The following is a 20,734-nucleotide window of genomic DNA, read 5'->3' as shown; positions in this document are numbered from 1 at the left end:
GGTGTGGTAAAAAAAAAAAAGAAAAAAAAAAAAAAAAAAGGACTGAACCTGGGCGGTTCAGTCTTGATTTCAATTCAGGTCATGATCTCACAGTTGGTGAGTTCAAGCCCCTCATTGGGCACCACACTGACAGTGCAGGGCCTGCTTGGGATTTTCTTTCTCTTTCTCTCTCTGCCCCTCTTGTACTCGCTCTTGCTCTCTCAAAAATAAATAAATAAATAACTTAAAAAAAAATAAAAAGGACTAAGCCCCCCTCTTAAAGCAGTGCAGGATGGGGGTGGCTCAGTGGATTGAGCCTTTGACTCTTGATTTCAGCTCAGAGGTTCTCATGATCTCATAGTTCATGAGTTCGAACTCTGCACTGGGATTCTCTCCCCGGATCTCCCTGCACCCCCCTCCAAAATAAGTAAACTTTAAAGAAAAAAGCAGCACAGGATAGAAGAAAGAATATTAGTTTGGGAGTTGAAAAACAAACTACTCCTGTCTCCACCCCTAATGAATGAGCTGTGTGCCCTCTGGATGGTGATACCTTAACCTCTCTTGAGTTTCCTGCCTGGATAAATTAGAATTATACTAATTGCCATATGTGGAGCCCCTCGATGTGACAGAGACTTTGGTAATGTTAATTTATCAGTCCACCCAACTACCCAGTGAGGTGGGAACGACTGTCGCCACTTTAGAGATGAAGAAAGCGAGACCGGCTGGCAGAGCTGACGCGCCAAGACGCATGTGACGTGGGGGAAGTAGGTCTTCTCTTTGCCAACCCCCCATTCAGCCCCTGCAACTAAGAAAGGCAGGACTTCTTTCCTTGATGTGAAAGCGGAGACTAGGCAGGTCCCGGACCACTTAGAACAGCCTTTATTGCTGGAAACAGAGGTTCTGACGCAGATGAGCGCAAGGCCTGGGGGTCAGGGCTCTGGCTCCGAGCACCCACCTTTCCCCGAGATCTCTTCCTCAGGGACTCATTTATCACCTTGGTGAAAATCCAGGGAAAGAGAACAATCAACAACTTGTTCCACCCGCGGGGCGGGGGGAGAAACTGGCAGCAAATCCTAGAGTCGCTGTTACCACCAGTTCTGTTCCAAGGCAATTCCTAAGTGTCTGAATTTCCATGGCACATTTTGGAGGCTGCATGAGGGAGGGAGAGGACCTGCAGCCCTTATACCTACAGGCAAAAATGAGCACTGGGAGGCTTTACTAAGGGGAAGGGGACGGCAGCTTCAGAGGATTTTGACAGGCATCTCTAGACCATCATATTCCAGGAAGGGGATTCATACGCTTCTGCCGCTGGGTCAAACGCAGCTTGCCACTTGCTTTTGTACAGCCAGAGATCTAAGAATTGTATGTGTTTACACTGTTGGGAAAAAAAATAAAAAGAAGAATTGTTTGTGACATGTGAAAATTACGTTAAATTCAAAGTTGAGTGTCCATAAATAAAGTGATTTTGGAATGCAGCCACATGGCTTCATTTACATAGAGTCTGTGGTTGCTTCTGTGCTACGGTGGCAGAGTTGAGTAGTTGTGACATCAACCATGTGTCCCGAAAAGCCTAAAATATTTACCATCTGGCCCTTTCCAAAAAAGAAAAAAAAAAAAAAAAAAGAGAGAGAAGTTTGCTATCTCCTGTTCTAGGAAAGAGCATGTGCTTGGGGGGAGGGCATCACCATTCTGGAGGTACATACTTATTGACTCCCTCATCTCAGTTGTGCCTGGGGTCCCCAGGGCCAGTTAGGTCTGGTTGGTAGCCTGAGGGGTGTGGGCTCTCAGACCGGAGGAGGTAGGTTGTGGTCAGTGAAGGAGTAGTCAGACCTGGCCTCCTCTGCCGAACCCTTCAAAAGTCAAGTCCTTTCCTCCCCCTCCAGAGTGCTGGTAGTCAGGCTTGGGCTCCTCAGGAGGGAGGCTGGAGGGTTTTCCCCTGGAGACACTAACCAAGAGACAAGATCTAGACGCTGACAGTCAAGTCTAGTTCCCACCAGGCCCTCTAAGGGAAGCTCATTGTGGACACATCCTGCCCACGTGCAGAGCCTTCCACGGAGCTTCCCAGAGTCCCGCACTGACGTGTGAATGGAGAGCCAAGATGTTTGAGGGAAGCCCTTTTCATCTTTTTTTAAAGATTTAATTTTTAAGTAAACTCCACACCCAACGTGGGGCTCAACTCACAGCCCTGAGATCAAGAGTCGCATGCTCTTCCAACTGAGCCAGCCAGGTACCCCAGGAAAGCCCTATCTTAAGGCTAGGTGTGGTGAGGTCCAGGTTTTGGGACCCATCAAGGAACACAGGACAGAGACATGGCAGTGTTGCACCACATGTTTTACTGGGTGGAGCTTGCACAGGATTGCATGAAAGGGGCCTTACAGAGACAGTGACAGCCCCCGGAGGGGGAGTAAGGCAAAGGACCACTCAGGAGAGAGGGGTCTAGGACAGAGGACTTGCATGTCTAGGTGACATTGCTCAGCAGCACGGTGGAGAGATTCTGGGTCAGAATCCCCTAAGAGCAGCATTGACCTGGTGGCTTTTTATAGCCCCTGGGTTTGTCTTATCCATGGCTAGCTGATGTTGGGTGCAGTTTTACAAAGCAGGCAGGCCCTACATGGCTAAAAATATGCTTGTGCGGGTTATATTTAAAGCAATAGGATGTGTAAGATTTTGAGTTTAGCACCGGTGGGCTTTGAGCCTGCTGTGAAGTAAACAACACAGGGGCCATCTTTAGCTTATTGATGTAACAGCTGGCACAGCAAGAGAAAGACCAGGAAACCGTGATAATAAGGGAGCAGAAGGAAACATTGAATCAAACAACCTCTGCGGTTAATGTCTGCAGAGATAGGAGAAGAAATTGCAGGATGCTCTAAAAAAGGAACAGTCAGAAAACAGAGTATCTTGGAAATAACGTTAATGCAAAAATGGAAAGTTCATTAGAAGAGAAGGTTAAGGGGACGCCTGGCTAGCTCAGTCAGTGGAGTGTGCGGCTCTTGATCTCAGGGTTGTGAGTTTGAGCCCTAGGTTGTATGTAGAGATTACTTACAAGTAAAATCTTAAGGGGTACCTGGGTGGCTCAGTTGGTTAAGCCTCCGACTTCAGCTCAGGTCACGATCTCTCACGGTCCATGAGTTTGAGCCCCATGTTGGCCTCTGTGCTGACAGCTTGGAGCCTGGAGCCTGCTTCGGATTCTGCGTCTCCCTCTCTCTGCCCCTCCCCTGCTCACACTCTGTGTCTTTGTCTCTCTCAAAAATAAATAAACATTAAACATTAAAAAAAAATTTTTTTTTAATGTTTATTTATTTTTGAGACAGAGAGAGGCAGAGCATGAACGGGGGAGGGGCAGAGAGAGAGGGAGACACAGAATCGGAAACAGGCTCCAGGCTCTGAGCCATCAGCCCAGAGCCCGATGCGGGGCTCGAACTCACGAACCGTGAGATCGTGACCTGAGCCGAAGTCGGACGCTCAACCGACTGAGCCACCCAGGCGCCCCTAAACATTTTTAATAAAAAAATAAAATCTTGGGGCGCCTGCGTGGCTCAGTCGGTTAAGCGTCCGACTTCGGCTCAGGTCACGATCTCACGGTCTGAGTTCGAGCCCCGTGTCAGGCTCTGGGCTGACGGCTCTGAGCCTGGAGCCTGCTTCGGATTCTGTATCTCTCTCTCTCTGACCCTCCCCTGTTCATGCTCTGTCTCTCTCTGTCTCAAAAATAAATAAACACTTAAAAAAAGAAAAAAAAGAAAAAAAAAGAAAAAGAAAATCTTAAAAAAAGAGAGAGGAAGAAGGTTAAGGAAATATGCCAGCAAATAGAACAAAAAGACAAAGAGATTGAAAACCTGAGTGAGCACTCTCTTCAGCACATATACTGAGAATGTGAGTGAAAAACATGTGGAAATTAGAAAGTCAACCCAGGAGGTTCCACAGCTGAATTTCAGGAATTTTGGAGAGAGAATAAAGTGAAGTGGGGGGAAATCATCAACAAAAGAGTGTAGGGAAATGTCACAGAAATACAGAACACGTACAGCCTGCTGAATGCTTAGCAAGAAGGAATTTGGGAAAGAAAGAAACAAAACCTCATCGATGTGAAATTTACTACCCCAAAGAATCCAGAAACAAACAAAAGAGGTCTCATCTAAAGGACTAAGACTCAGAATCCCAAGTAGGCACCCAGCACAGAGCCCCATGCAGAGTTTGATCTTACGACCTGAGCCAAAATCAAGAGTCTGATTAACCGAGTGAGCCACCCAGGTGCCCCTGCTCCTGGTTTCTTAACGGCAACACTGAAAATTAGAAGACAAAATTCCAAGGAAGAATAATATCAAAACTAGAATTTTACACCCAAACTAAAGAAAGAGTAACAAGGACAGCAAAAGGGAAGTTTCAGTTATGCAAAGTCTCAAAATATTTACTCTATGGGCACACTGTCTCAGGAAGTTTATGGAAGGATGTGTGTCAGCCAAAGAAGATGTACTCAAGAGAGAAATTGCCAGGGTGGGGGAGGGGGGCGCCTGGGTGTCTCAGTCAGTTAAATGTCTGACTTCGGCTTGAGCCATGATCTTGCTGGTCCAGAGTTCGAGCCCCACATCGGGCTCTGTGCTGACAGCTCAGAACCTGGAGCCTGCCTTGGATTCTGTGTCTCCCCCTCTCTCTGCTCCTCCCCTGCTTGTGCTCTGTCTCTATCTCTCAAAATTAAACAAACATTAAAAGAGAGAGAGAAAGAGGGAGAGAAATGGGATCTGGCAGCAGTAGGAGACCCAGCATGGGGTGGGGCTGGGTCTGGGTCCAGGGCTCCCTGGGGTGCTGCTGATGGGAGACAGGTGTCCTGAGGTGACAGGTGTGTGGCAGCTGGGACAGCAGCCAGGCCATTGTGGAGCAAGAAGAAACAGCTCCAGGATTTATCTTTTTCCTATTTAAAAAAAAATATTTTATGGGGCATCCAGGTGGCTCAATCAGTTGAGCGTCTGACTTTTGATTTCAGCTCAGGTCGTGACCTCATAGTTCATGGGTTCGAGCTCTGCATGGGGCTCTGTGCTGACAGTGCAGAGCCTGATTGGGATTCTCTCTCTCTGTCTCTCTGTCTCTCTGTTCCTCCCCCACTTGTGCTCCCTCTCCTTCAAAATAAATACAGAAACTTAAAAAAAAAAACTTAAAAATATTTTATTTTTGGGGTGCCTGGGTGGCTCAATCGGTTAACTGTCTGACTTAGTTTCAGGTCATGATCTCATGGTCTGTGAATTTGAGCCCCGTGTTGGGCTCTCTGCTTTCAGCACAGAGCCCACTTCAGATCCTTTGTCTCCCTCTCTCTCTGCCCCCCCCCAAATAAATAAACATTAAAAAAAAAAAAAGATTTTATTTTTAGATAATCTCTACACCCAGCATGCTTGAACTTACAACCCCCAGATCAAGAGTCACATGCTCTGCTGACTGAGCCAGCCAGGTGCCCCAAAAGGGCTCCAGGATTTTTCTAAAGAGGAACATACATGGCTGTACTCAGGTTATAGATCAAACTGTTCTCAAAACCTAAAAAAGACATTTTAGCCCCTATGGAAAAGGACTCTTTTGCATTTCTTTTTTTGTTTTGTTGTTGTTTGGCGGTTTTATTTTTTTTTTTTTAAACAAGACAAAATCAAATTTAATAGGTATACTTATGGGGAATCCACACAGATAGGAAATTCTGAAGACAGGGAGGCCACATGAAGCTTATATGAGCTCAGGAAAGAGGTAGGGGTCTGAGGACACAAAGGGGAGAAAAGTCAACAGCAAGAAGGTGAAAGGAGATGTTTGGAAAAACTAGATGGCTCTTTTGGGCACATGAGCTCCATTGGTAAAGGTTGGGAGGGTGGCTGTTAATACTCTGCCCAGTGCAGGTTTTCCTTTCCAATGTGAATTTACACGGTTATGGGGGAGGCAGAGTGCTTTTTCTGCATCTGCTGGGTTTTTATTAATTTTAACTTGGAATAATCTTTATGCCGAAGTGGCACATTTTGGGGTGTCTCATCCTGCACCCCTTCAACTCCTCCATCTGGAACTTTCCTGAAACTTCCACATGTTACAAGTTGAGCTGGCAAATAGTTGGTCTCCTTGAGCAAGTCTTGGTCCTGACAATAGGCCAGTTTAGTTCATTTCAAGAGGCGGTGATTGAAGAGGCTGTTTTGGAAAAGCAATCAAGTCCTGATGGTTTCCCATGTCATTTGTCATCCGTGCACCTATTTGGTAATAGGAAGAAGACAGAACTTCCTGTAAAGAATATTCTGTCATCTCTGGCTATCCCTGAATGCAAGATCACACTACTTTGTCTTAAACACTCTATTTTCCCTTTTTTACACTATGTAGTGAAACTCCCCCAAATGCACAGAGCTCCTGGGCTTTCCAGTCGGCCTGGGGCCTGTTATAAAATGCAAAGCGCAGGCCTGGGAGAGCTGGGGTGCTTCTAGCCAGCCATGCTGAAGCCCAACTGGTCCTGTCGTCCCATCCATTGGCGGTTAAGAACTTGAAACACAGCTGTTGTCTTCATTCCAGAGAGGAGAAGCAGAGTCTCTATCTGGAGAAGGACTTTAGTGAAAAGAGCCTGAGCTTTGAACCTGAGTGGACTTGACTCTGCCATTCTGTAGCTGCTGAACGTTGGCAACTATCTCTACCTCTGTTTCCTCCTTAAGGTTTCAGGCATGGTAATTCCAAGCTTGGGGAGCTGATATGAGTTTAAAAATTGGTGGCATCATGGATACAAAATATCTAGTAGCATTCCTGGTTGCCAGCAGGTGCTTGACACTTTGTGGCTGTTATACGTGTTACTGTTCCATAGTTTCCCAGGGCTTTCCTCTGTCTTGGCTCATTGATCCTTCAAGTATTATGTCCTACTTAAGGACAGACAGGGGTGCCTGGGTGGCTCAGTTGGTTAAGCATCTGATTTTGGCTCAGGTCATGATCTCATGGTTCATGAGTTCGAGCCCTTTGTTACTCTCTACGCTCCGTGGATCCTCTGTCCCTCTCTCTCTGCACCTTCCCTGCCCATGTTCTCTACCTCTCAAAAATAAATAAACATTAAAAAAATAATTGGGGCGCCTGGGTGGCTCAGTCGGTTGGGCGGCGACTTCAGCTCAGGTCATGATCTCGCGGTCCGGGAGTTCGAGACCCGCGTCGGGCTCTGTGCTGACTGCTCAGAGCCTGGAGCCTGTTTCAGATTCTGTGTCTCCCTCTCTCTGACCCTCCCCCGTTCATGCTCTGTCTGTTTCTGTCTCAAAAATAAACGTTAATTTTTTTTTTTAATTTTTTTTCCAACGTTTATTTATTTTTGGGACAGAGAGAGACAGAGCATGAACAGGGGAGGGGCAGAGAGAGAGGGAGACACAGAATCGGAAACAGGCTCCAGGCTCTGAGCCATCAGCCCAGAGCCTGACGCGGGGCTCGAACTCACGGACCGCGAGAGCGTGACCTGGCTGAAGTCGGACGCTTAACCGACTGCGCCACCCAGGCGCCCCAAATTTTTCTTTTTTAAATAATAAAAACAGACAAACCAAAGCTCAGCAACAGGCTAGTATTATGGGGTGGCTCCTTTGGGGCATAGCATTATTGCGCAATGCTCTAACACAGAAAGAGCCCTTAGGAAGTGAACTTCCTTGAAAGAGCAATCATCTGCCAGTGGCTTTACCTCCAGTTCCACCTTTACAGCAGCAAACCATGTAGTTGAAAACAGACTGTGATTATGGACCTGGTCCCAGAAAGAGGGCATTTTAATGTTCCAGGTGGGACCAGAGGGATAAGTGATGACAGGAGACAGAGTGGATCCATGAAATAATGTTTGTATAACTATCGCCCAAAAAGAAATTGGAAAACGAGTGTGTATGAATCACTTCAGTCTTGTAAATCACTACATAAATGGGGTAAGAAATGTCAGGGTAGTAGTCTGCAATAAGGTTTGAGAAATAAGGACTTAGTCCAAGCAAAGGACAGATTTTGTTTGTTTTTATTTTTAAAGAGGCTTAGAGTTCCTCTTTAAACATTACAAAGTAAATATTTGTGTCAAACCGTGTTTTTAAAATGGCCTATGGAATGGGTTGTGCCAAGGATGGAACTTTAAACAAATTCAGACTTGAGTCACTTAGAAATCATGTTAAAAACCTCAGAGACTGTTATAATAACTGACATGAAAGCAAGATTCATGTCATTAATTGAGCAAATTATCGGTGTATATGAGGCTTCTGTTTACTTTTTCTTTGAAAAAGAAATGTACAGAAAACCTAAGAGAGGTTTCTTAGGTAGGATCATTTCATTGTGTAAAGGATGTTCGTTATGTTGGCCAAGTCAGGAAAAATGAGTTAAATCATGTCCCCATAGGCAAGTGTCATACATTTTATTTTTTAAAACGTTTTTTAGTGTATTTATTTTTAGAGAGAGTGAGAGAGACAATCCCAAGCAGGCTCTGAGCTGTTAGTGCAGAGCCTGGGGTGGGGCTTGAGCCTATGAACTGTGAGATCATTACCTCAGCAGAAATAACGAGTCAGATGCTCAACCAACTGAGCCACCCAGGCGCCCCAAGTGTCATACATTTAAAAAAATTTTTTTTTCAACGTTTATTTATTTTTTGGGACAGAGAGAGACAGAGCATGAACGGGGGTGGGGCAGAGAGAGAGGGAGACACAGAATCGGAAACAGGCTCCAGGCTCTGAGCCATCAGCCCAGAGCCTGACGCGGGGCTCGAACTCCCGGACAGCGAGATCGTGACCTGGCTGAAGTCGGACGCTTAACCGACTGCGCCACCCAGGCGCCCCGAAGTGTCATACATTTTAGAAAGATTTCCATGCAGAGTGATTAGAAGTGTTATTTCTCGGGGGCACCTGGGTGGCTGGGTTGGCTAAGAGTCTGACTCTTGATCTCAGCTCAGGTCTTGGTCTCACAGTTTGTGAGTTCCAGGCCCGTGTTGGGCTCTGTGCTTATGGCATGGAGCCTGCTTGGGATTCTGTCTCTCCTTCTCTCTGCCTCTCTCCTGTTTGTGCGTGCTCTCTCTCTCTCAAAATAAATAAATAAACATTTTAAAAAAAGAAGTATTATTTCTCAAAACATTAGCAAGAAGCCAATAAATGAGGGTTGGAAGCAGAAAAATGATTTACAACTGTAAAATATTACAAGAGTAAAATACTAACATATAAATGGTTATCTCTAATAAACAACACAAATACATTCCAATAGTCCATTTATAGATTGGCTCTTGGGAATTTGGAGCTTATTTTTCCAATGAAACAGTGCTGTAAGCATCAGTTATGTTCTCACAAAAGCTTAGCCAAAACAGAATGTAGCCAAAATGCCATATACCTGCGGTGGAAAATAGCAGAAGATGTTATTGCAGTTCTGGCATCTAAGTACAAAGGGAAAACAATACAGCTGGGTTAGAAACAGTATTCATTTTGGGTCTAGTATTGGAGGAGTCTAACAAGACAACTGGAGAGGTTCTGAGTGAGCACCCGTGTCATTTCACTTGGGAGTTATATGGTCTTTTTTCTTCTTCTTTTTTTTTTTTCAACGTTTATTTATTTTTGGGACAGAGAGAGACAGAGCATGAACGGGGGAGGGGCAGAGAGAGAGGGAACACAGAATCGGAAACAGGCTCCAGGCTCTGAGCCATCAGCCCAGAGCCTGAAGTGGGGCTCGAACTCACGGACCGCGAGATCGTGACCTGGCTGAAGTCGGACGCTTAACCGACTGCGCCAGCCAGGCGCCCCTGTTTTTTCTTTTTTTAATTTTTTAGTGTTTATTTATTTTTGAGAGAGAGACACACACACACAGAGCATGAGTGGGGGAGGGGCAGAGAGAGAGGGAGACACAGAACCCGAAGCAGGCTCCAGGCTCCGAGCTGTCAGCACACAGCCTGACATGGGGCTTGAACTCATGGACTCCAAGATCACGACCTGAGCTGAAGTCGGACACTTAACCGCTGAGCCACCCAGGTGTGCCTTGTCTCTTCTTCTTCTTTTTAAAATTTTTAATGTTTATTTAATTTTGAGAGACAGAGCGTGAGTGGGGGAATGGCAGAGAGAGAGAGAGGGAGACACAGAATCCAAAGCAGGCTCCAGGCTCTGAGCTGTCAGCACAGAGCTGGACATGGGGCTTGAACTCACGAACCGTGAGATCACAACCTGAGCCGAAGTCGGATTCTAAACTGACTGAGCCACCCAGGCACCCCATTGTCTCTTCTTTTCTTAATATGCTTGTATCTCTGATTAACTGTTACTCAAATCAGCCATGATTAGTGTTGTTCTTAGGCTCATAAGTGGAATGAAAAGGGTGAGGTGGAAAAGGACAGTAACTTTCCTAAGGTAAAGCCAGGTGATGAAAAATGTCCCTATTGCAGGGACACAGAGAGGGAACCGCCTGACGTGGCACCCCTGAATGGTGGGCAGTGACGGGTAGAAAAGGGTGGTGCTGAGTGCATGGTTTCCCTTGGGTGGTGAGGAAGACGTGCCAGCTCAGACATGTCCGGCCCAACTCCTGCTTCCTGGTCAAAGCTTTCAGGGGTTGTGGATGGGAAGGGGTAGGGGTGTGTGAAGGGGGGTTGGGGGTCAGATGGGAAAGGAGGCGGCAGGTGCATCTGGCTACTGTCCTTATACAACATTTGTCAAGTAGGTCCTAGTAATTTAAGGATTACCCTGTAGTGTATACACTTCAATCTCCTCCACTCACCCCGCTTTCCCCCACGTTTCCCCAGTTTCTGACAACCATGCACCTCTGCTTTAGAAGTGGAAATTATTATCCATCATACCCGCTCCTGAGAAGTTAAGAAAAAAAATGTAGCTTGAGAGGTTATAAAAGGTCCAGAAGAAAGTGGTGACCAGATAGTCTGCTTCAGCTAGAATACGTTCCTGGGGTGTGATCGGTGCATAGACACTTGGTAGACGGGGGGAACGGTATTAGTGGAATGTGAAGTCACTGTTGTTTTGTATACAAGTTTTCTCAGCATGTTAATGTTTTGCGCTGCTAGGCGACAGCCCCCCCAAAGCAAAGCACACTAACAAAGCTGAATTCAGCGAGCTGTGAGGCATTGGAGTACAGCAAACACTCTTCTTTCTTTCTGGTAGCTCAGGTGGTTACAGGCTTTATTTTGGAAAGGCTATTGCGCGGTGGGCTTGAATCTTTGTGCTTTGCCCATATTTCCCTAATTCAAAGGCCTCCCTCTTTCATCTCAGCTACCTGCTCCTTTTATTTTACACCTAAAGAAAAAAATTTTTTTTAAGTAGGCTCCGTGCCCATCGTGGGCTTGAACTCACGACCCCAAGCTCAAGAGTCACATGGTCTATCGATTCAGCCATCCAGGAATCCCGTACCTGCCCCTTTTACTTTAAATGGTCTTCCCAGTTTTACTGGTATATAATTGACATATTGTATTAGTTTAAGGTGTACACCATAATGCTTTGATATATGTATATATTGCAAAATAGTCACCACAATAGGTTAACATCCATCACCATACATAGTAACAAGTTTTTTTCTTTTCTTTAAAAAAATGTTTAAATTTATTTTGAAAGCGAGAGAGCAAGAGCGAATGCAAGAGAGAGAATAAGCCAGGGAGGGACAGAGAAAGAGGGAGAGGGAACCCCAAGCAGTCTTTGCACTGTTAGCACAGAGATCTGAACCCATGAATAGTGAGATCACGACCTGAGCCAAAGGCAAGAGTCAGACGCTTAACCGACTGAGCCACCCAGGTGCCCCCCAAGTTTTTTTACTGTGATAAGAACTTTTAAGATTGACTCTGTCAGCAACTTTCAAATATACAATACTATAGGCACCATACTGTATATATACATCACATTCCCAGAAATTAACCTTATACCTGAAAGTTTGTACCTTTGACCCATTTTCCCTAATCCCAAGTCTCTGGCAACCACCAATCTGTTCTCTGTTTCTATGAGATTTTTGGGGGTTTTACATATAAGTGAGATCATATGGTATTTGCCTTTCTGTGTATGATTTATTTAGCATAATGCCTCTATCTAGGTCCATCTATGTTATTGCCAATGGCAGGATTTCCTTTTTTTTTAATGGCTGATTGATATTCCATTTTAAATATATTATCTATATATCTCACATTTTCTTCATCCATTCATCTACAGATGGACACTGGGTTGTTTCCACGTCTTGGCTATTGTAAATAATGTTGTGATGGACATATGGGGGTAGGTATCTTTTGGTGATAGTGATTTCATTGCCTTCAGATAAATATCCACAAGTGGAATTGCTGAATCATATAGTAAAAAATATCATATAGTAAAAAAAAATCATATAGTAAAAGTAGGTAGCTATTTTAAGTCTTTTGAGAAAACCGTCATACTTCTCTGTCCTTCACAGTGGCTGCACTGATTTACACTCCCACTAACATTGCACAAGGGCTCCCTTTTCTCCGCATCCTCACCAGCATCTGTTATTGCTTACGTTTCTGAGGACAGCCGTTCTAACAGGTGTGAGGTGACATCCCATTGTCATTTTGATTTGCATTTCCTGATGATTAGTGCTGTTGAACATCGTTTCACGTACCTGTTGGACATTTGTATGTCTATCCTTTTATTTATTTATTTATTTATTTATTTATTTATTTATTTATTTATTTAAAGTAATCTTTTTGCCCAATGTGGGGCTTGAACTCATGACCCTGATAGCACGAGTCACACGCTCCACCAACTGAGCCAGCCAGGGGCTCCCTATTATTTTGTTTTATTTTGTAAAGATTTTATTTTTAAGTAATCTCTACACCAAACGTGGGGCTGAACTTACAACCCCACGATTTAGAGTCGCATGTTCCACCAACTGAGCCAGTCAGGTGCCCCAGGAACAAACAAAAATCTTAAAAAGCAGAATAGAGGGGCGCCTGGGTGGCTCAGTCGGTTAAGCGTCCGACTTCAGCTCAGGTCATGATCTCACGGTCCATGGGTTCGAGCCCCGCGTCGGGCTCTGTGCTGACAGCTCAGAGCCTGGAGCCTGTTTCAGATTCTGTGTCTCCCACTTTCTCTGACCCTCCCCTGTTCATGCTCTCTCTGTCTCAAAAAAAAAAAAAAAAAAAATGTTAAAAAAAAAAAAAGCAGAATAGAAACAAATCTAAACTGAGGAAACTGAGGACAAGTGAAGACACCAAGAAAAGTGCCAGATGTCTGAGCCGATACAAAAGAAAAAGTAACGAGTGACACCACTTCAAATCAAGCGCAGAAAGATACAGGGGGACTATACTATCCTACACTTCGCTATCCTATACCTGCACATCCTAACCTATCCTATAACCTATTCCACCCCATCCTCAGAGGACTAACTCAGTGGTACCTGTCACACACATTGAGGTGGGTCCTTTTACCTCATTCACTTGTCCCTTTTAAAATCTATTATCCCTCCTTTAGAAACAAAGAATCTGAGGGTCAGAAAGGTTAAGAAAATTGCCCAAGGTCACACAGCTGGTAAGTGGCATTCAGATATCATTTTGCTATATTATCTCTAGAAAACAACCAGGGTTTTTTGTACCTTTTTTTCCTTTTTTTTTTTTTTTTAAAGGGGCTTGGCTATTTCTTGCAGAAGGGGTTAAACAATCTCCAGGGCAGGGATCTGTGGTCACACACAATTCTTTAATCTCCACAACCCCGGCACAGAATAAACATTTATCAGGATGGTGTTGAAATATTTACCGCGCTCCCGGCAGCTCTCCCCACCTTTTCACCTTTGTGCTTTTGCTCCAGCTCTATCTGGAACGTTCCAGGCTGGTAGGCATTTCCCCAGACCCAGCTCCTACCCCTCCTTGCAGTAGCAGCCCCCTTGCAAAGTCTTCCCTGCTCGGATCCCTGCCAAGTGGCGGGGCCCGGCGGGGAGGGGTGGGGGGTGGGGGGTGGGGGGTGGGGGGTGGGGTCTTCACCTGTGCTTCGGGTATCTCACGTTGTGTCAGGAGCACACCGGTCAGCTCCCTTGCTCGAGTGTCCCCGTGTGGGGCAGGCGGGAATCTGGCCTGAATCCCCCCTCCCCCTACTGCTAGCCCAGCGCTCGGGTTACTGTGTGCGCTGAAGAAAACGCAAAGCTGACGGATCCAGGGCGCATTTCGCAGTTCAACAACCACTTCATTTTCAAAAGGACTTTCCCTGTGGAGCAGCACGGATTTGGGAGGCAGCGGGGTCGGCCTGAATTCTGCAGCCAGGCGGAACGGGTGTGTGTGCGTGGGTAACCGTGGACACCGCCCCCCCGCCCCCCCCCGCGCAAGTCTTTGTTAAGTTCCTCGCCTGCCCGGGGCACAAAGGGAAGGCGAGACCCGAATGCGCGCACAGGTGGAGACGCGGTACCCGCAGGGGACTGCCGGGCCTTCTCCGGACCCCACAGGCCGCGCTGCGATCTGGGTGACCCCTGCCTCTGCCCTGGGGTGGGGGTGAGGAACACCGAGTCACGTAAAGAGCGCACTGACGCTCCGGCCGGCCGGCCCCGGGCCGCAGTCTCCCGTCTCCCGCAGCCACACAAAGGCCGGAAGTGCGCCCGCGCTGGCCTGTGGAGGCGACCTCTCTAGGACTCAGGAGGCCCCAGTTCTCGGTGGTTCTCTAGGCCAGCGGGACGCGTACCGGTAGCGCCATACCCTACCATACCCTAGACCCGGACTCCCAGGGCGTGTACCCCACTCCGGGGGCAGCAAAATGAGTTAAAAGAAAAACAAAACAAAACAACGACAACAAAAACCAAAACCTGGAGACCGAATCCAGCAACTCGTGGGAGAGAATGTCGCCTTAAAATGTATCCAGGCCTGAGTTTCAGCTGAGGGGTCGGAGCACAGTGTATTCTTTATCATGGTGGCTGCCCCAGGAGGAGGGGGAGGGAAAGGGGAAGGGGGAGGGGAAGGGGGAGGAGGATGGGGAGGAAATGAGGCCTAGAGAAGGTTCTCTCCTGCTCAGGGTCTCCCGGTGACAGATTTAAGGCAGAACCCAGGACTTGTGCCACCGTGGCCTGTGCACTTGCCATTGCCCGGGGCTCCCTCTCATCTGAAATGAACACTGAAAATTAAAACCTACGAGTTCAAAATGGCAGGAAACCTCAAACAGTGTCAAAAACCGATCAAGTGGAGTGTGCAAGAGTTCAGAGAAGACCGTCTCATACCCATTAAAATGGCTACAAACAAAACAAAAAACAAAACAAACAGCAAGTGGTGGAAAGGATGTGGAGAAATTGGAACCTTTGTCCACCAGCATGGCTGGTGGCGATGTAAAATCTGTGCAGCCACTGTGGAAAACAGTATGGCAGCTCCTCAAAAAATTTAAAGGAAAATTACCATGTTATCCAAGCAATTTCACTCCTGGGTATAGACCCCAGAGAATTTAAAGCAGGAACCTGAAGAGATATTGTATGGGTTTGTTCATAGCAACATTGTTCAGGATAGCCCCAAAGTAGAAGCAAGCCAAGTGTCTGTTGATGAATGGATGAACAAAACACAGTACATACATACTATGGAATATTATTCAACCTTAAAAAGGAAGGGAAAGTTTGACACTGATCCTACTATGGTAATCTTTTACAATATGTAATTGTATCAAATGGTCACACTGTACACCTTAAACTTACATTGTATTATATGTTAATTATACCTCAATGAAAGAGGGGAATCTATTCTATTAAAAAAAATCACACAAAAGGGATGCCTGTCAGGCTCAGTTGGTAGAGCCTGGGACACTTGATCTCAGAGTCATGAGTTCAAGCCCTATGTTGGGTATGGAGCCTATAAAAAATAATCACATTAGAAAAAAAAAAATCACATTAGAGGAAAACCCTAAGACAGGAATTAATTTGGGAAAAATTTTAGGCAATGCCCAAATCTTGTTTAGTCTCACAAGAGGCACTCAAATCAGGACCTTCTGGAAAGTAGTAAGTGTGGCCAAACTCCAAGGCATTTATTAGGATTTCTTATACATCTGAGAATTTACGTTGGTCAGAAACCCTAGCAAAGGTGGAAATGCTTCCAGTTTAACTCAAGCTAAAAGAAATATTAGAAAGGCTGCTCTGGAGGGGTGCCTGGGTGGCTCAGTAAGTTAAGCATCTGACTCTTGATTTCAAGAGATCTCATGGTTTGTGGGTTTGAGCCCCGTGTCAGGCTCTGTGCTGACAGCTTGGGGCCTGCTTGGGATTCTCTCTCCCTTGCTCCCTGCCCCTCCCCCACTCTTCTCTCTCTCTCTCTCAAAACAAACTTAAAAAAAAAAAAGGAAATTAGAGACTGAAGAAATAGCTGATTTAAAGGTTTACTTCATATGTTAGAAGTAGATCCCTCTGTGATACCATTTGCCACGTGTTGGGATTTTGTCTCAAAAGCCAGGCCTATTGATACAAGTATCTGGATCCAACAGTCAGTTCTGGATGAATCCAAGCCCTCCTGTCCCTTAGCATAATAACCTCAAGCTTCATCTGTGTTGTAGCATGTGTTGTAGCATTCCTTTCTGGGGTGCCTGGCTGGCTTAGTCAGTAAAGCATGTGACTCTTGATTTCAAGGTTGTGAGTTCAAGCCCCACATTGGGCATAGAGCCTACCTACAAAAAAAAAAAAAAAAAAAAAAAAAGAATTTCCTATTTTTTAAGGTTGAATAATATTGCATTGTGTGGATAGACCACACTTTGTTTATCTATTCACGCTTGGATGAACACTTGGGTTGATTTCACTTTTCTTGACCTTTAAAGAAGGAAATGGCATAATCTCACCTGTGTTGTCAGAGCATCAGGGATGACTGGAAAGACAGGTGACCTGGGAGGACTGTGCACTACTGGATGCAGACACATTTAGACAGGAGCAATCTGGGTGGAGAAAAGGACCAGAGTGAGAGCATAATTTAGCTTTGGATGGTTGGGAGGATAAAGAAAAATCTGAAGGAAGGAGAGGAGGTGGAGGGAAGAGAGGTTGTTTTGGTTTTCTTTGGGGATGGGGTTGGGAGGGGGGGATCAAGCTGGAATCTGAACTCTTGATTCTAAGGGGTCTTCAGGACATTCAGGTGGAAATGCTGGGGGACAGGTGTGAAAGCGGTGTGAGATGACACAATAATTATAAGAGGGATCAGCAAACACAGTTGAAAGGAAATGCCACCCAGGGTTCCTGGCAGCCCTACAGTTTTTTATTTTGAGAGAGAGAGTGCACGCACACTTGCGGGAAAGGGGCAGAGAAAGAATTCCAAGCTGGCTTTCGAACTCATGAACTCACGAACTGTGAGATCATGACCTGAGCATAAGCCAAGGGTGGGGAGGCTTAACTGACTAAGCCACTCAGGCTGCCCCAGCCCCTACAACTTCCTAAAGCTGCTGGGAGAACCTCTCCAAATCCGTTAGCATGGTACATAGTGCCCTCTCGTGACAATAAGGTGCAACTGCAGCTGAGCCTACAAGCTAGGGAGGAAATGTTTTTCTGAATCCTGAAGGCGGCAGTTCTGTCCCTTAGCTGAAGGAAATCTGACACTGATTCACACACTGTGTTTTAAGATCCTCATGTAAACACTGGGTGCTCAAGGGTCCAGGGAAGCTGACTGCTCGCTCAGTAAGTGCTGTGAGCCTAGGAGGCACCTGTGAGCACAGTAGGAATGGTTTGTGGACAGATGGAGGAGAAAGGCAAGGTCAAAGGGGTGTAGTTAAATGAGAACAGTGTGTATATTGAAATTATTTTGGGGTCACCCTCATGGTTCCACATTTCCTTTCAACTATTTTACGAAAAAATTTTTAATGTTTATTTTTGAGGGAGAGAGACAGAGCGTGAGCAGGAGAGGGGCAGAGAAAGAGGGAGACACAGAATCGGAAGCAGGTTCCAGGCTCTCAGCTGTCAGCAGAGAGGCCCATGCCGATGCCAGGTTTGAACTCAACAAGCTGTGAGATCATGACCTGAGTCTAAGTCAGACGCAACTAACTGAGCCACCCAGGTGCCCCTACTTTCAACTATTAACATTAATAGTTAACAATCAATATTTAATTTTCCAGCCAGGCAGCTTTAGTTTGAATAAATTATCTGCCTGGGTGGTCCCTAAGAAACAGAACTACCTGGAAAACATTTTGCTTTGGGGTTCTTTCTTTTTTTAATCTTTCTTTCTTGTTTTTTTTTTTTTAATTAATTTATTTTGTTTTTAGTACACTCCACACCCAACGTGAGGCTAGAACTCACAACCCTGAGATCAAAAGCTGTGTGCTCCACTGACTGAGGCAGCCTGGAACCCCTTGCTTTGTGCTTCTTATCTCCTTCTAACTGGCCCTGTCACAGTTAGGGAAAGGTCATTTCAGAAGTCTGCACATTTCTTTTTTTTTTTTTTTAAATTTTTTAACATTTATTTATTTTTGGGACAGAGAGAGAACATGAACAGGGGACGGTCAGAGAAAGAGGGAGACACAGAATCTGAAACAGGCTCGCGGCTCTGAGCTGTCAGCACAGAGCCCGACACGGGGTTCGAACTCATGGACCACGAGATCACGACCTGAGCCGAAGTCGGCCGCTTAACTGACGGAGCCACCCAGGCGCCCCTGCACATTTATTTCATACTACACCCAGAATGTCCCAAATGGCAGAGACCTCCTGGTGGTAGGCTGTATCAGGATGAGGTTTGACTATAGTGAATGAGATTTCAAATGAGAGCGGCTTAAGCAAGACAGAGGATTATTTTTGTCACGTTTGTAAGGTCTGGGTTTAGGCAGTTCAGGGCTGGATTGGTGGTTCCACTGGCACCTGGTACCCTGATCCCTTCCAGCTTTCTGCTCTCCTATCCCCAGGGTGTGGTTCTCAATGTCACAGTCCAAGATTGAACTCCAGGTATCACATCCATTCCCAAGGAGCAGGAAGAGGAAGACCAAAGGGGGGAGGACAGCTCACCCCTTCCCTGTAAGGGCCTGACCTGGGAAGTGCATGGAACACTTCTGTTGTCTTGAGGAGTGAATAAATTAATAGAGTTTTGAACAGCACTTGGCTTAAGAATGCCTTTCTTTCAATAACAACCATGATAGTAATACTTAACATAGCTAATAATGTTTGAATGCTTCCTATGTACCTGCTACTAAAGAGCGTTACCTGTGTTAGCCCACTTGACCCTCTTCAAGTGGGATATTTTCCACACTGGTGCTATTTCACAGACAAGCAAACAGAGAGATTATACAGTTATAAATGGCAGTTATAAATTCCAGTCAAAACCATTCAATTGTATTCCAGAATCTGCTTGCTTAACCAGTAAGCCATACTAACTCAGTGTACTCTGTTTTGTCTATATATATTTTTGGAGGGGTATTTAGTATTATATTAGTAACTTATTCCCATATCTAAAGACAAATTGTTCTCAGGCCACTGCAGCCTGGCCCGTGTTTGGTTCTCCAGACCCCTTACACAGCCTGGGTAGAGAGGAAGTGTGGATGGAATGTGGGATATGCCTGAAAGCTGGAGACAGAAGGGCTGGGAGAGTTCCTAAAGAGGAGTGGCAAATACCAGATTCAAGGTCAAAGATGGGAAACTCTGCTGCAAACAATAAGCTATATAAATTGGGACATCCTGCTCAACCCCCAGGAAAACATGTATTCATTCCTGGCTATTTTGTTTTTATTCTGTTTAAAGCTAATGTGGCTGGGTTTCTTTTTTATTTCCCACTATTTGTTGTTGGTGTGTAGGAAATCTATTGATCTCCTGTATTTGCTTGTCACCCACATTTTTGAACTCTGTTTTAGTGAAGTGGCCATTGATTTTCTTGAGTTTTCTAGGTAGGAAGACGTAGCATCTGCTAGTAAGTGTCATTCATTTCATGACTGTCAATATTTGAACTTCTCACTTCCTCTTATCTTAAGGAATTAACTTAGAAGTTCTAGAAAAATATTGAATAATTGTGGAAATAGGCATTCGTGATATTCCTGACATGAATGGGAATGTGCTAATATTTCGTAGAAGTATGGGAGCTGGTTTTTTTTTTTTTTAACATTGTATATATTTTTCCAGGGTAACAGAAACTGTTGGCGCTTACCTCCAAATAATCTTCCTCCTTCTTCTGTGCTAAAAAATGCCCTCTGATTTTGACAAGAATTGACAGAAAACTCTTAATCTCAGGGGCTCAGCCTGTGGCATGAAACTGACTTTGGTCGGTGAGATGTAAAGGGAGGTCGGCTGGGGGTGGGTGGGTCTGTCTTCCTAGGAAGGTTTTCCTCGGTGATAAAAGGCAGGAATTGTGGGAGGAAAAATTTAGGCCATTATCTCAAGGCGTGAGTCCTGACTTTGAGCTGAAGAAGGCTTCTGTCTCCTAACACCTAACACCTGCTGCAGTTATTATTGTGACCAGTAGGGGGCGACCCCAAACCCATAGAGGAGGGGGGCTGTTGTGCCCTGAGAAAAATCCCTCGTTTGAGCCATCTGCAGTCAAATACGATATTCCTTGCAGCTGAGGGGCATTCCTAAATGACACATTTGTGCAGGAAGCCTCCTTCTGTCGCTAGTTTATTCTGAGTTTTTGCCTAAAGTAGGCACTGGGAGTTGCAGTTCAAAGCCAAATGCAAGCCCTTGAGCCAGAGCAGGTGAGAGCTAGGAGTATCGGGTCAGCAATGAAGAAATTCTGGGGCAGCCACGGGGGAGAAGCAGATCCAGCGGGGCTTAGGAGAAGCATTCAGTCGGGTCTTTTCAGTTTGGGCCACCCGGGGTTCCTTCTTCTCTCTGCCAGCTCTTAGTTTAGGAATGGTCGATAGCAATTATTCACCTCTCAGGTAGAAAGCATTTCCACTTCCTGGAGCTCTCCTGCTGTCGGGGATCTACATCCAGCCACCTTGGCTTCCTAGGTTCCAAG

The 20,734-nt window shown here is 45.6% G+C and overlaps 1 long non-coding RNA gene across 1 annotated transcript; it reads right to left on the bottom strand.

Moving 5' to 3' along the window:
• Positions 1 to 840: 840 nt before the first annotated feature.
• On the bottom strand, positions 841 to 20,638 carry LOC125154097 (uncharacterized). Its single transcript, XR_007147667.1, has 3 exons — positions 19,925 to 20,638; positions 16,659 to 16,751; positions 841 to 1,354 (listed from the first exon to the last, which is right to left on the bottom strand). It is a non-coding gene; the product is annotated as an uncharacterized LOC125154097 (long non-coding RNA).
• Positions 20,639 to 20,734: the final 96 nt, after the last annotated feature.

The sequence above is a fragment of the Prionailurus viverrinus genome, chromosome E3, assembly GCF_022837055.1.
Source record: "Prionailurus viverrinus isolate Anna chromosome E3, UM_Priviv_1.0, whole genome shotgun sequence".
In the NCBI taxonomy this organism is placed as follows: Eukaryota; Metazoa; Chordata; class Mammalia; order Carnivora; family Felidae; genus Prionailurus; species Prionailurus viverrinus.
This window is presented reverse-complemented; position numbering and strand designations above follow the sequence as displayed.